Source organism: Chiloscyllium punctatum, unplaced genomic scaffold (assembly GCF_047496795.1).
Source record: "Chiloscyllium punctatum isolate Juve2018m unplaced genomic scaffold, sChiPun1.3 scaffold_198, whole genome shotgun sequence".
Taxonomy (NCBI): Eukaryota; Metazoa; Chordata; class Chondrichthyes; order Orectolobiformes; family Hemiscylliidae; genus Chiloscyllium; species Chiloscyllium punctatum.
Genome location: NW_027309932.1, coordinates 286,505 through 301,360, shown reverse-complemented (window position 1 = coordinate 301,360; position 14,856 = coordinate 286,505). Strand labels below are relative to the sequence as shown.

General features: G+C 42.5%; 1 long non-coding RNA gene across 7 annotated transcripts in view; it reads left to right on the top strand.

Moving 5' to 3' along the window:
• Positions 1-65: 65 nt before the first annotated feature.
• LOC140471904 (uncharacterized) overlaps positions 66-14,856 on the top strand; it is a 65,057-nt gene continuing 50,266 nt past the window's right edge. For 5 of the 7 annotated variants that reach the window (XR_011957255.1, XR_011957251.1, XR_011957250.1 and 2 more), the window contains exons 1-4: positions 7,173-7,258; positions 7,897-8,003; positions 10,745-10,827; positions 13,936-14,022. This is a non-coding gene — a long non-coding RNA (uncharacterized lncRNA). Of the gene's footprint in view, positions 139-7,172; positions 7,259-7,896; positions 8,004-10,744; positions 10,828-12,908; positions 13,011-13,935; positions 14,023-14,856 lie in introns of those variants that run through there. The other 2 variants (XR_011957254.1, XR_011957252.1) reach the window with 2 other exon arrangements.

Sequence of the window (14,856 nt, the reverse complement as noted above, 5' to 3'; positions counted from 1 at the left end):
TGAAACATCATGTGTATTTCTCCTTCCACAGATACCAGTGATCATTGGCAAAGCCCTGCTGCCTGTGGAGAGGGTGATGTTTGACTTCCTTGTACAGCTGCAGTTTGAATGGTGAAGGCGTTCCCACAATGTGGTTGGGTAAGAGACATTACAGAGTATTCACTCAGCGATAGTGAAAAGTAGAATATACCTGTACAAATCAACATGTTTTTAATTTCACAAAAATATTGAGAACTTTTGACATAAGGCCACAGCTGGAGAATATTATGTCCAGTGACCAAACCCATTGCCAAATAGGCAATTTTTCAGGAATGCCTTAAAGGAAGAAAGCAGATCTTAGAGGGTGGGAATTCCAGACCGTGTTGCCTTGGAATCTATAGAAAGAGTCACACAGCTGAACTCACAAATAAACACATCATTGGGAGTCTAACTAAAATAAGTTATTGAGATATGAAAGGGTGTGTGGTGCAGGAAGATAGGAATGATTACAGCCAGGAATTAAATAAAGTGTGTGAAAGTAAATTGCTGTTGCTTATAAATGGGAGCCTTTTGATGGATCAGCAAGTTCTGGTACAAGTGAGCTTTTGGGCGGTAGAGTTTTCAATATTCTGGAGATTAAAGGGAGGATGATTGTGGAATGCTGGCCAGGACTGGGTTTAGATAATGAAATCTAGAGTTAACAAAATAAATGAATGAGAGTTTCAGTAAATGAGCTGAGACTGTGGTGAGGTCAGGTGATATCACTGAAGTCGAAATAGTGGCCTTGGAGTGGGACTGGGCTGTCACCCTCACCTCACCTCTGGAATTCAGCTGTTTGTCAGTTTGTGAACGGAGGAACGGAGTGGTCCTGGCAGAACCCAAACTGGGTGTCACAGAATGTTATTGCTGAGCAGCTGCGTGACAGCACTGTTGATGACACCTTCCGTCACTTCACTGCTGAGCGAGTGTCGACTGATGGAGGGAAATTGGCTGGGTTGGCTCTGTCCTGCGTTTTTGTGTTGAACATCCCTGAGAAATGTTCCACAATGTCAGGAGGTGACAGTGCTGGACTTGTCTTGGTGAGCAGCAATTACTGGAGCACAGCCATCAGTATTATTGCCACAATGTTGGTAGGGCTGACAGCCTTTACACTACTTCTCCATTTCTTGATCTGATTTGAAATAAGTTTTCAACCAAGTTGATTCACGTGTGTGATGTCAGGGACCAATGTAGAAGGCTCATCCATTTGGCACTGCTGGCTGAAGATTGTTGCAAATCTGTTGTCTTGTCTGTTGCACGGATGTGTGAGACCCCTCCATCGGTAAGGGTGGGGATATCTGTGATGCTTCCTGCAGTGAGTTGTTTAATTGTCCATCACCATTCCTGTCTCGGTGTGGCAGAACTGCAGAGCTCAGAGCTGATCCATTGGTTGTTGGATCACATAGTTCTATTTGGTTTGCTTGCACTGTTTGGCATGCAGGTTGGGTAGCTTCACCAGGTTGGCACCACATTTTTCGGTATGCCTGGTATTGCTCCTGTGGAACTCTCCATTGAACTAGGGTTGATCCCCTGGCTTGATGTTAATGGTTGAATGGGGATATACCAGGCCATGAAATTTCAGATTGGGCTGGAGTACAGTTCTGCTGCTGCTGTTGGCCCACAGTGAGGCGGAAGTTGCAGGGTCAAGAGGGCTGATTGTGTTGTTGTATTTTCCAGTGCATTAGTAGATGTAATGTGGTCCATCCAGTTTCATTCCTTTGTTGAGACTGTGCAGTGATTAATACAATGAGTGATTTGATGGGCCACTGTCAGGAATGCAACTTTTGAAAAAAGGTTTTGTGATTTACACATGAAAGAAGTGAAACTATCATGGTATTCGAACAGATGAAAGACTCAACAGACAATCAAGGTATTTTTCAATGGATAATTTCAGTTACATCACACTAAATTTTTGCTATAAATTCTGTGCCTTAGAATTGTGCCCTCCACAATCACCTGATGGAGCGGTGCTCCGAAAGCTAGTGTGCTTCCAATTAAACCTGTTGGACTGTAACCTGGTGTTGTGTGATTATTAACTGAGAATATTACAGCACTACTAACAGGGCAGCATGCAAACAGGCTCAGTCCAGTTAATCAATACATTCGGAAGGATTTCCTCCAAGTTTGAAGATGCAATATTCGTCAAAACCGTCAACTTCAACCTGCAAGGTTGTTATTAACAAAAACTTCAGGCTGACACAAATCTCCTCACCCCACTGCAATGTGGTACCCTGGGCCCGGCCCAGGAATTGGAACTGGGACATTTGTGGACTGTGATCTCAAAGGAAGGGAGCAAACACAATTCTGACAGATTAGTCCTCAAAAATGAGTAGCAAGTTTGAGACAAGGCAGGTGGTATACCATCTTGCACTTAGCTTAATCGCATTTCTTATTTACAGTCATTGTTTGCAAAGTATAAAGAACTATGTGTTTGTTTTCCATGGTTGGGGAGTTTTATCCAAATTGATCACAGTTGCTGCCTCTCGCTCCCCAAGTCAAATCATAGGATCTATAACAAAACAATAAACTGCAGGTGCTGGAGATCTGAACCCCAGAAACAAAGTGCTGGAGAACCTCAGCAGTTCTGAGGGCATTGGTGAAGAGAAAAATAATGTTACATTTCAATTTCAGTGACTCTTTGTCTGAACGGACAAATGATCATGAGACTTGGAGCTTCCAATGTTTTATTCCCCTCAGAGATGCTGCTGGACCTGCAGTTCTCCAGCACTGTGCTTTCTATAGTGAACTTTATTTACAAAACCGATCGGAAAAATACTAATCTCTGAAAGTGAAAGGTTCATTGCAAACATGAGCATAGTTTCCACACTTGAGTTACACAAGCACGTCTCAGTTTAAAAACAAGATTTAACTCAAAATAATATTCCATCTCAAAATTAGCCAAGTTACACCAGTAATAAAGCTCCTCCACCCAATGAGGCACTTCAGCACAACATCCTGCAGTGTTTCACACAGCCACCTTTACCAAAGAATGATCACATGTCACAAAATTGAAGGCCAAGAGCATGTCTCTTCCAAGGAGCTGAAGTCAAACTCAATTTTTGGAAGGATTTTTATTAAACCTGATTTAAATCTCAGAGCATAATATTTGTTTAAAAAAGCAAAGTGTGTGGGAAATATCCCACATCTTGCTAAAGATTCAGTTCGGCCTGGTACATAGAGCCAAAGGTCAAGCAAACATCACACTTTCCATTCACTTCTACAAAGGGCTGACATCACATTTCTTCAGGATTTAAAGTATTTTATAAATTGTTTGTGAAATCAATTGTCACATTAAAGAACTGGACAATAAATGCCATTATATACAATCAGAGTGAAGCCTGTGACAGCAGATTTATCTTTGGAGGGCAGTGTGTGTGCTTTCTAAATTCTGGGAGCACTTTGGGAGACTGCTCCCAGATGGTGATCGTGAGCATATCTGGAATGCACTGTTTAGATTTGGGGATCCATGGGAATCAATCTGTGGTTTCACTAATACTTGGCTTGTGTTGTTGGTGTACAGTAAGCAATTCATAAAGTTACTTATGTATTGTTGTTGACTACCCGAATGGTATTCAAATTGACCAGATTGCCTTCAACAGTGTGAATGCATCTATTGTAAATATTTGGAATATTCCAGAACTGCCCAGTGCTTGGCAAATTCAGGAGGGACAAAAAAATCACATTGAGTAATTTGAAATTAAGAGTCCAAGAGGACGTAACCACTGAAGTATTCAATTCAAATAGTTAAATGGAGTGCTCACATTTAAAATACCTGTTATCCATAGGAATGGATGGACTGACAGAATTGGGATCAAATTCCTAGCTGGGGAGTGTGAAATGTGCTTTGATAAAGTCACCTGCATTTACCAACAATAATTTGGCAAGCTCGGAAATTTAAAAAACAATACGAGCTTCATTGCTGCTCCAGTCGGGTCACAAACTCTGTGAAAAAAATAACAATGTTCAGGTTTATTGCATACACTCTGAAACACGTGTTTCTTCGACAGATCCGGCAAGTTTCCCTAATGTGCATAATCCATCCAAATGATGTTGCTAACTTTGGCCAACTCATTTCTTTCTGAGCCTCTATAACCTGAAGACTGACCAGAAGCAATTACTCCACATACGTGGGAACATTACCGACGAGGATTTTTTCCTTCAGAATTGACTTCCATATAGTATGTGCCCAGAACAGATAAAAAGCTTGTTACCTTTTATAGAGCAATGATTCAGTGGGAGTAAAACGCCAACCTTTTCTTGCTTAACAATCATGCTGCCTAAGTTTTAAACATGAACACTTCTTAATAGTCCACCAGATCCTAACAAAATATTTTGTGTGAAACAAATCACATGATACATAGTTATTCAGATAATAAAACAAGTTTGTTCATTGAAGAACTCAGAGGAAAAGGTCATGAAACAATGTGATATACCTCAATCATCATTTCAAGTGCATTCTCTGCATAAATCCTCCTTTTCCTCCTCGAAGTATTCAACTTCTTGAATAATTGAGAGAATGAAGTCACAGTTGTACAACACAAAATCAGACCCTTCAGTCCAACTTGCCCATGCTGACCAGATCTCCAAAATTAATCTAGTCCCATTTGCCAGCATTTGATCCATGTCCATCTTTAACCCTTTCTACTGATTATCAGTTTATTTTACTTTAACAGCAGTTGAAATACTGACTTTTTTTTCTCCCAACATTGGTTAAAGAAATCATAAGTTCATTCATCCAAGTTAATTTTGTAATCTTTCACAAAGAAACAAGTGAGAACAACATATAGCTGAGTGCAAAACAAAATACTGCAGCTGTGCGATATCTGGGAACACTGTAAAGGTGAGGCACTGATACTGCACAGGTTTGTCAGCACGGTTTCAATTACTGACAATAATTTACTCATGTCTTAGCCTTCAGACAGTTAACGTACATGTGAGATATCTGAATTTCATGAATTGGTTCGTATTGCACTTTGAGAAGATTAAACCAAGAATAATTTTTGTTGATCAAAGGAAAAAGTGATGACCAAAGAAGTGGACATCAGAGTCGAAAAGTGTCATGCTGGAAAAGCACAGCAACTCAGGCAGCATCCGAGAAGCAGGAGAGTTGATGTTTCGTGCATAAGCCCTTCATCAGGAATCACAGGCTTCAGAAAAATAACTGGCATAGACTTATGCCAATACATATGTAGAAGGGTCAGAGCATGTTACTATCAGATTAGAGACTAATTTCAGATTTGGTACCATTCAGTGCAACATTTCAGTATGATATTTACATATGTACCTAAAAGAGAAGTTGTCTAAACTTACAAGCTCTAGAATGATTATACAAGTAAACCTGGAAATAAAGCTGGTGAACAAGAATGGCAAAGTGAAGTCCCATCAGTATCGCCTTGGGCAGTGTCAAGTAAGAATTTGACAACAGAGTTGCCACTTTGCTGCAATTTGGCCAGACTGCAGGTTACACCAAAGATCAGTTCAGTTTTATCTGCAACCTATTGAATGCAAAATCCTCCTTGCACAATAATGAGGCAGCATTTTGGCATGTCATTTTTAAAATATATTATTTTCAAAGTTACTCACAATTAAGAGTGATCGCTTGGTGCTGTCTGCATAACACAGTACGAAAAGGAATTAACAAAAAAAAACATTATAACCCAAATTCAGAGTCACTAATTTATTGATATTGCATGGGTCCAGCATTTATAAGTAATCAATTTTTAAAAATAAATACAGATACATTTATTACCTATATTGGAGTACAGTCAAGTTTCTTACTGAACAGTGACAGGATTGGACAGAGTCCGCATGGATTTAAGAGAGGGGAATTATACTTTGCAAATCTACTGAAAGAATCTACAGAGTCGAATATTAAAGAAAGAAATTGCAGGACATTTGGAAAAGCTTATCATTAAACATGGTAGACTGGGTTTTGTGAAAGAGAAACTATATTTGACAAATTTAGCGACAGTTCATTGAGGAGATAACAAGCAGGGCTGATAAAGGGTAATCGAATGATGTTCTGGATTTGGATTTTAAAAGTGTAAATGATAAGGTGCTACATAAAAGTTAATTGCACAATTTTGGAGCTTGTGGTATCGGGGTAATGTATTAGCATGGACTGAGGATTGGTTAACCACACTGGCTGTTGCTTAGTCTTCACTTGGAGTACTGTATACAATGTTAGCTCCCATATTTAATAAAGGATAAACTAACATCGGACACCATTCAAAAAAGATTCACTTAGCTGCTTTGAGGACAAAAGGGTTGACCGATCAAGAATTGATAAGCAGGGGTGATCTAATGGAAACAAGATTCTGAGGAGCTTGACAGGGTAGATGTTGACTAGATCTTCTAGCACCAGTGAAGTCTCAAACCAGGGGACATTACATAAGGGAACATTCATTTTAGAAAAAGGAAAGTATTTTTTCTCTCAGTGAATGGCTAGAATTTTCTCGCCCAAACAATTGTGAAAGTTAAATGTGGGAGGGGAATGGTTGGGTTACTCTTCGGAGGGTTGTTCTGGCTTGTTGGACTAAGAGCTTGTTTCCACATAGTAGGGAATCCGTGACTCTGTCTCAAATTATTTTAAAAGAGGGCAGATAGATTTTTGAAATATTGAGCAGTTGAGGGCTATGCGGATCAAGCATAAAAGAGGTGTTGAGGTCTGGATTGGCCAAGCCATGATCTGATCGAATGGGGGAACAAGCTGAAGGCGATGAATGCCCTACTCCTGCTCCGATTCCTTGAGGCTCCGTTTCATGTGTTTTTGTTTCTAAAGAAGAGTGTGATACAATGTGCTAAAGATCTCAGATGTTGTGAAAAGCAGTGAAAATGGGGTGTTTATGTACTGATTCAGATGGCATTGATTCATCAATCACAGCTATACAGACATGAGTAGGAAGGCAATTCCCTCCATGAATAAAGGAAATCTACTGCAGAGCTCACACAAAGGGATCCTGACCCTCAGTGAACTCTCCCATCACATTACCCAACATATCTGCAAAAGCAGGACACACTGCGCATGCTCTAGCCAACAAAGTGACCCGAGGGTGATTGATGTCAGCACCGGACCAATGAAAGGACGGTGAGCGGAGCTGGAGGACCTAGCGGGATGTTGGTCCTCCAACCAATCAAAGTGAATGAAGGGCGGGGCTAAACTAAACCATGTGATCACCCTCGCGCGCGGCGCAGAGTCGCTGGAATGAATGCTCGCGAAGTTATGGAGAGAAAGGATACGGTAAGGAAAGAAATAAACAGGGAAACGGGAGAAAAACTGTGCTGCTATGAGCGGAGAAGTTTTACAAACAAATTGTGCACGTCGGAAAACACAAATTTGAACGTCCCAGTCCCGTGTTTGCAGTAAATGAGGAATGGCCTCAGTGCGGCTGCAGACCTGAGTAAGCGCCGCCATCTTTATTCGGGACAACGATTCACTGGACACGTACGGAGCCGCCATCTTTGTAGGGGGCAAGGTGCAGCAAGGCGCATGTGCAGCCTTTCTCTAGTATAATGTCTTTGGGACCATAGCAGCCAATACTGCTCTGATTCACCTCTGGGCTCCCTCATAACCACTTTGTCAATATCTAGTTTCCTCAATCTCGAACCATGGGTGTATTTTTGGTCTGTTTACTCCTGTATTATTACTTTTATAGACCCTTTGTAAATGAGTTTTTCACTGCAGCCCAGCCCCTGACCATGTACTACTCTATTATCAGATTACTTTTTTCTTGAATATTTTTGACAGTCAAGAATTCTTTTTTCCAACAAGCAAGTGTATTTTCCTTCCATTTCTGAATATCAGATTCTGCACCATTTTCATTCCCTGTAATCCATTTTGCACTCCCTGAAACATCAACTGTGTTTCTCCTTCCACAGATACCAGTGATTAATGCCAAAGCCCTGTTGCTTGTGGAGAGGGTGATGTTTGACTTTCATGTACAGCTGCAGTTTGTGTGGTGAAGGTGCTCCTACAATGTGGTTGGGTAAGTGGTATTATAGATTATTCATTCAGCAACAGTGATAATTTGAAAATAATGTCCAAATCAACAACAGTTTGTATTTTTATTATCATGCTAATAATTTCACAAAAGTACGATTGAGAACTTTAGACATAAGGTCATAGATGGAGATATTAGGTCAAGTGACCAAAAGCATTGCCAAAAAGCAGGTTTTGAGGGATGTCTTAAAGGTGGAAAGCAGACCTGTGAGGTTTTGGCTGCAAATTTCAGACCAAGCTGCTTCAGGAACTGTAGAAACAGCCACACAGGTGAAGTAATGAATTATCAAATGGTTGGGAGTCTCGAAGAAAATGGGTTGTCGAGGTCTCAAAGTGTGTGTGGTGCAGGGAGCTAGGGATTATCACAGCCAGGAATTAAATAAAGTGTGAGAATTTTAATTTGAGGGATATTGGCCAGGTGCTGACAGGTGAGACTAGATTGGGTTGGGGTATCTGGTCGGCATGGACGGGTTGGACCGAAGGGTCTGTTTCCTTGCTGTACATCTCTCTGGCTGTATGCTGTTGATTATAATTAGGAGCCTTTTGATGAATCAACAAGCAGAGATTTAGACTTTCTTGAGATTACAGGGAGATTGAATGTGGGAAGCTGGCCCTGAGTGTGTTGGGAAAATGAAATCTGGAGATAATACAAGGTGGATGAGAGTATATGAGCTGATACAAGGGTAGAATCAGCTAGAAATAGTGGTCTTGGAGTGGGACTGGGCTGTCACTCTCACCTCACCTCACCTCTGGGATTCAGCTGGTTGCCTGATTGTGAATCAGGGCAGTAACACAATCAGGAGCTGAGTGGCCCTGGTGGAGCCTAAAATGAGTGTCGCTGAGCTGACTGTTGCTGAGCAGTTGCTGCTTGGTAGCCCTGTCAATGACATCTTCCATCACTTTACTGCTGGTCGAGTGTGCACTGATAGATGGAACTTGCCTGGGTTGGATTGCCCAGTGTTTTTGTGTTGAACATCCCTGGACAATGTTCCACATTGTCGGTAGATGCCAGTGCTGGAGCGGTACTTGGATTGGTGGGTGGCAAGTTCTGGAGCACAAGATATCAGTATTATTGCCAGAATATTGGCAGGGCCCGTAGCCTTTGCACTACTTAACCATTTCTTGATGTTATTCAAACTGCATCAAACTGGCTTAAAACTCGCATCTGTGATGTTGGAAACCACTGGAGAAGGCTGAGATGGATCATCCCGCTTTGCACTTCTGGCTGAAGATTGCTGCAAATGCTGTCGTCTTATCTGGTGCATGGGTGTGTGAGGCCCCTCCATCAGTAAGGGTGGGGATGTCCGTGATGCTTCCTTCAGTGAGTTGTTTAATTGTCCATCACCGTTCACAACTGGGTGTAGCAGAACTGCAGAGCTCCGATCTGTTCCATTGGATGTAGGATCACTTAGCTCTGTTGCTTGCTGCTGATGCTGTTTGATATGCTGGTAGTTCTGTTTTATGGCTTCACCAGGTTGGCACTTCAGTTTTAAGTCTGCCTGGTGCTGCTCATGGCATGCCCTCCTTTCCTGTCCATTGTGATGGGTGCGAGCAGGATTTGCAAACCCATGAGAATACAGATTGTGCTGGAGTACAGTTCTGCTGCTGTTGATGTCCCACAGTGCCTCAGAGAGATCCAGTTTGAGATCCTACATCTTTTCAAAGTCTGTCCCATTTAGAACGGTGATAGTGTCACTCAACACAATGGAGGTTTTTCTCAACTTTAAGGCAAGTCTTTGTCTCCAAAATGAATGTGTGATGGTCGCTCGTACTGATACTGTCATGGACAGATGTATCTGCATCTGGTCAATTCATAACAATGAGATCACTCTTGTTTTTCCCTCTTGTTGGTTCCCTCACCACCCGCTGTAGACTCAGTTGAGCAGCTATACCCTTTAGGACCTGACCACCTCAGTCAGTAATTCTATTACAGAGCTAGTCTCAATTGTGGACATTGAAATCCTGTACCCAGAGTACAATTGACACCATTTTATTGCCTCGATGCTTCCTCCAAATGTTATTCAACATGAAGGAGAAGTGATTCATCAGCCAAGCAAGGACAGGATGTGGTAATCAGCAGGAGCCATGAGACTTCCTGGTCTCCGGAGCCAATGCTGTGTACTCCCAGGGCAAATCTTCCCTATCTGTACACCACTGTGCCACCACCTCTACCTGGTATGTCATATCCAGAGATTTCAGGAGAAAGTGAAGACTGCAGATGCTGGAGATCAGAGTCAAGAGTCTGGTGCTGGAAAAGCACAGCAGGTCACGCTGATGAAGGGCTTAGGCTCGAAACATCGATTCTCCTGCTCCTCGGATGCTGCCTGACCTGTTGTGCTTTTCCAGCACAACACTCTCGATATCTATTGGTGGTGATGGTGGTGTCTGGTCATTGTCTGTAAGGGAAGATTCCGTGAGTTTGACTATGTCAGGCTGTTCCTTGACTAGTCTGTGAGACAGCTCTGCACATTTTGGCACCAAAATCCATATGTTAGTCTGGAGGACGTTGCACCATCGAGAGGGCTGATTCTGTGGTTGTAATTTCTGGTGCCGTGTTAGTTGCCAACTGGTCCATCCAGTTTCATTCCTGTGTTGAGACTTTGCAGTGATTAGTACAGTGAGTAGCTGGCTGGGCCGCTATCAGGTTGGCAGGATTTTTTTCGCCATTGACAATGGTTTCATGGAGATCAGGAGATTCCTAATACGTTGTTTTTTTCTTGAATTCAGATTCCACCATCTGCCAAGATGGGATTCGAACCAGGACTTCAGTCGTTTGTTTTAATATTCTGGATAAAAGCTAAATACATCAGGTTTGATCAGTCATTTTAAATATCACTAACCCTGGTTTTGTTTCTTTGTAAAACACTGTCCATCATCCTGTCTCCTCCATCCTCCCCTCCAACAACGAGTGAGGAGCACATGGAGTTTCTCTGTCACTAAGACTGAGATAATCCGATCAGCTGCTTCTCTCCCTCCCACTAGCCCACTGAGCCAAACTGCCTCACGTGGTGTTCCTGGTTTTTGTCCTAAACCTACATCTTTCTCCAGTGTCTTTTCAAGCCTTATCAGAGCTCACCTTGACCCTTTACCCTAATCTCACTAAACTCACTTTCCAACTCTCTTTCCTCCACTGCTGCCTCATCACTCCCCCTCGCCATTTCATAGATATTGTTCCTTGTTCTGTCTGTTGGTCTTTTCTGGTTATGTCCTTCTCTCCCATTCTGTGAAAAACTAATATTTGACCTCACCGTTGTTGGAAAATCCTGCTCCATCTCCACTCTCCCTTTCCTTTCTGAATTCCTTGCATTTGGTGTCCCTCAACGATCTATCCTTGGTCTCTCCTGTATCTCACGTACACAGTGCCAGGAGGTGATATCATCCAAAAACACTGTTAGGTTTGACATGTACACTGACGATGCCCAGCTCTCCCTCCCCATCATCCCTCTCCATTACTCCACTGTTACTCAGTTATCAAACTGCTTATCACATTCTCACTCGTCGATTAGCTGCAATTTCCTCCAATGAAACATTGTCAAGGTTAAACCCATTGCCTTACTGCTGAGCCCCTCCCTCCCACTGGGAACTCTGAGGCAGAACGACACTCAACAATATTGCTGTTATATCTGACCCCAAGGTGACCTTTTGATCAGACATCCACACAATCACAGCACCAGGAAATCCAATCTTTTAAAAGTTGCTTTTCTCCACCTCACCCCAGCTCCATTGCTACTGAAACCCCTTACCCACGTCGGTGTTCCCTTATACTTGAATCCAAAACAGAACTCTTGATTCCGTAACTCAGAATCTGGTTTCAGACTCCCCTCTCAGTATTTACCCTCGGACACATCCTCTCAGTATTTATCCTGTCAAACCCCTTAAGAATCCCATCTGTATCAATGAGATCACCTCTCTTTCTCCAAAATCCAGTGAGTAGAGTTCCAAACTTTTCAGCCTTTATTTAAAAGATAATCCCTCCAAACCAGGGATCATCTCATTGAATCTTCCCTGAAATGCCTCCAATAAAGTGACATATTTCCTTCTCTAAAGGGACCAAAACTGCTCTCATTACTGCAGATATGGTGGTCTCACCAGCACTTCCACACGTTACTCTCAGGTATATACTCCAAACTCTAATACTGAAAACTTTTGAAACAAACATTCGATTCCCCTTCCTGATTCCCTGGTGTAACTGTGTGGTAGCTTTCTGTGTTTACTGAACAATTACCCCAGGTCCCTTTGTGGTGCAGCTTTCTACAGTTTCCACCATTTAAATAGTACTTTGTTCTTTTATTATCTCCTCCAAAATGAGCAACTTCCCATTTTTCCCAAGTTACACCCCATCTGGCAACTTGTTGCCTCCTTCTCCTGTGCATCTCTCTCTTTTCATAATCCTCTTAGACCTTTACAGTTATGCCTTTTCTAGGAGATATCCCCCCTTCCCATTCTTCCAAACATTTACTGGGAGCACTGGGCAGTGGGAAGCAGACAGAGTTGCTATCTTTTTAGGGATACGCTTTGGAGTGATTGGGAGGATCTTCCTACCCATTGGTCAGGATGGAGACAACGTGCCCATCGTTAGGCATTAGCCTTTCACACCCGTGTCTTATTGATGAGGCAGAGCGGCAGCACGGAATGAAAGAAAAGAAAGTCATTCTTGTTCCCCATAACTCACTGACGCTTGGATCATTTTCTCCAATGTGTCAAAGAACAGCTGTGTTCAGTCACATGAGATCTCAAGTTGGAATCTCCTAGAAACCCACAGATTTCCCTCTGAGTTGACTGCTGATGTCCTCAAGGGTAATATGTACAGTAATCCTGGGCCATAAGGAGGGGATGGTGTGAGCTTCTAACTTGAACTGATAGTGACAGATTTTATAAACTTGTATTACAGAATATTACAGGTGGACATTCAGATGGTAATCTCAGTAAATATTCTGCTAAACTCTGATTGAATTACTCAGTATATCAGGATCTGGATATTCGCATTGTGTGTGTGAGTATTGTGTTCCAGATCAATCCCATTTGCTGCTTAAAAATTCTCCTTTGAATCGTCGCATTCTCTCAAAAGGTCTCCCCAAACCTTCAATGTGTCCTGTAATCCTTTTATGATGACCTGATGAGTGTATGGTTTATTATTCGAATGTGTAATTTTTGTATAAGGATGTCTCAGAGAGGGAGCAGAATATTCTTAAAGGGGAGAATAACCATTTTGAGGGGAGGCTGTTGTTTATTGGTATCAATGACATGGGAATAGAAGAGTTCACATTATCGGATCATTGGAATCTCTTGTGGGGTAGAATTGACCTCCATCAGAAGGATGGATTGTACTGGCACTGGAAGGGAACAATTGCTAGTGCTATTAAGGAGGCATTAAACCAGTGAAGGAATGTGGGTAAACCCAGAGAGAGAGTGAGCGAAGAGCTAAGTCTGATGCTTGTACAGTTCAGACATCAAACAGTCAAGGCAAACAAGGGCAAGGAACAGAATGAGCAGTTACACTGCATATGTTTCAATGCAGGGGGCAGAGGAGCTCAGGGTATGGTTTTGAACATCGCACTGGAATATTATAGCAATTACAGAGGCATAACTTAATGATGGATAGGACCAGCACCTTAATGTTCCAGTGTATAGATGCTATAGCAAAGATAGAAAGGGGGCAACAGAGCAGGGGAAGAGGTATTTTTGATTAGGGATAACATTACAGCTGGGCTTCAAGAGGGTATTCCTGGGAGTACATCCAGGCAGAACTGAGAAATAAGAAAGGGATGATCCCCTTATTGGGATGGTACTATTGACCGCCTCTCCACTTCCCCAATAGTCAGCAGGGAGTTGAGAAGCAAATTTACTGAGAGATCACTTATCTGTAAGAACAGTATGGTTGTGTACAAGACTTGACCTTCTTTGTTATTCATTCACAGGATGAGGGTATCACTGACTGGGCCCAAAGGGCAGTAAAGAGTCAACTTCATTGCTGTGGGTCTGGAGTCACATGTAGGCCAGACCAGGTAAGGATGGCAGATTCCTTCCCTGAAGGATATTAGCGAATCTGATGAGGTTTTTTTTCGCAATAATCAACAATGGATTCGTGGTCTTTAATAGATTCTTAATTCCAAATTTTTATTGAACTCACATTCCACTGTCTGCCGTGATGGGATCCAAACCCTGGGCCCCAGAACGTTACCTGGGTGTCTGGATTATCCATCTAATGATAATCTCACTAGGCCATTTGGTAGGGCGAGTGACTGAAGTATCCGTGGGGCAGCACATCAGCACCAAAGATCCCATGGTCTCTGCAGAAGATAGAAAGGGCTGGGGAGGGAGATATATCCCTGGTGGTGGGGTCTGACTGTAGGTAGCAGACATAGCAGAGGTTAATGGAGATTAGTGGGTGGCAGGTGAGGACCGGGGGATTATATTCTTATTGTGGTTGGAGGGGTGGGGGGAAGGCGGAGGTACAAGAAGTGGAGGATATGCGTTGGAGTGCATTGTTGATCAAGTGGGAGGGAAATGCGGTCCTTGAAAGAGGAAACCTTTCTGGGATGTCCTGGAGTGGAATTGCTTCTTTTGGGAGCAGATATGGCAGAGGCGGAGGAATTGGGAGTACAGGATCACGTTTTTACAGGAATGTACTCGAGGGTAATCAGGAGAGCAAAAAGGGGACTTGAAATATCTCCAGGACATAGTTTAAGGAGAATCCAAAGAGATTCTACAAATACTTTAAGCATAAAATAATAACCAGACAGAGAATAGGACCCCTTAAAGATCAACAAGGCCATTTATGGAACAACAGGATGTGGGAGAAATACTATGCTATTCTATTCTAGAGAGTTTGGAGAAAT